Here is a 285-nt window from a genome sequence, read left to right on the forward strand (position 1 = left end):
CTGCCGTCATGCACATTCAGCATGTCTTCTCGCCTAAACATATGTACTTATCACAAGAGTGCATGACATAATTTTGCTAACAGTGCAGTACAATTCATATCATTTTATTATCAATTTAGTAATTGATTATTGCTTTTCTTATATATTTGGTCGAAATTTTTGAACATAAATGTATCATTAACAGTCACAGCTCTAGTGAATTAAACTGTCTGGTCGACAGTTCATTAATGTATTATGTATTCGCAACTGAAGCAACAGAAGAAGTATATTACATATATGTGCATG

The sequence above is a fragment of the Penaeus monodon genome, chromosome 25, assembly GCF_015228065.2.
Source record: "Penaeus monodon isolate SGIC_2016 chromosome 25, NSTDA_Pmon_1, whole genome shotgun sequence".
NCBI classification, from domain to species: Eukaryota; Metazoa; Arthropoda; class Malacostraca; order Decapoda; family Penaeidae; genus Penaeus; species Penaeus monodon.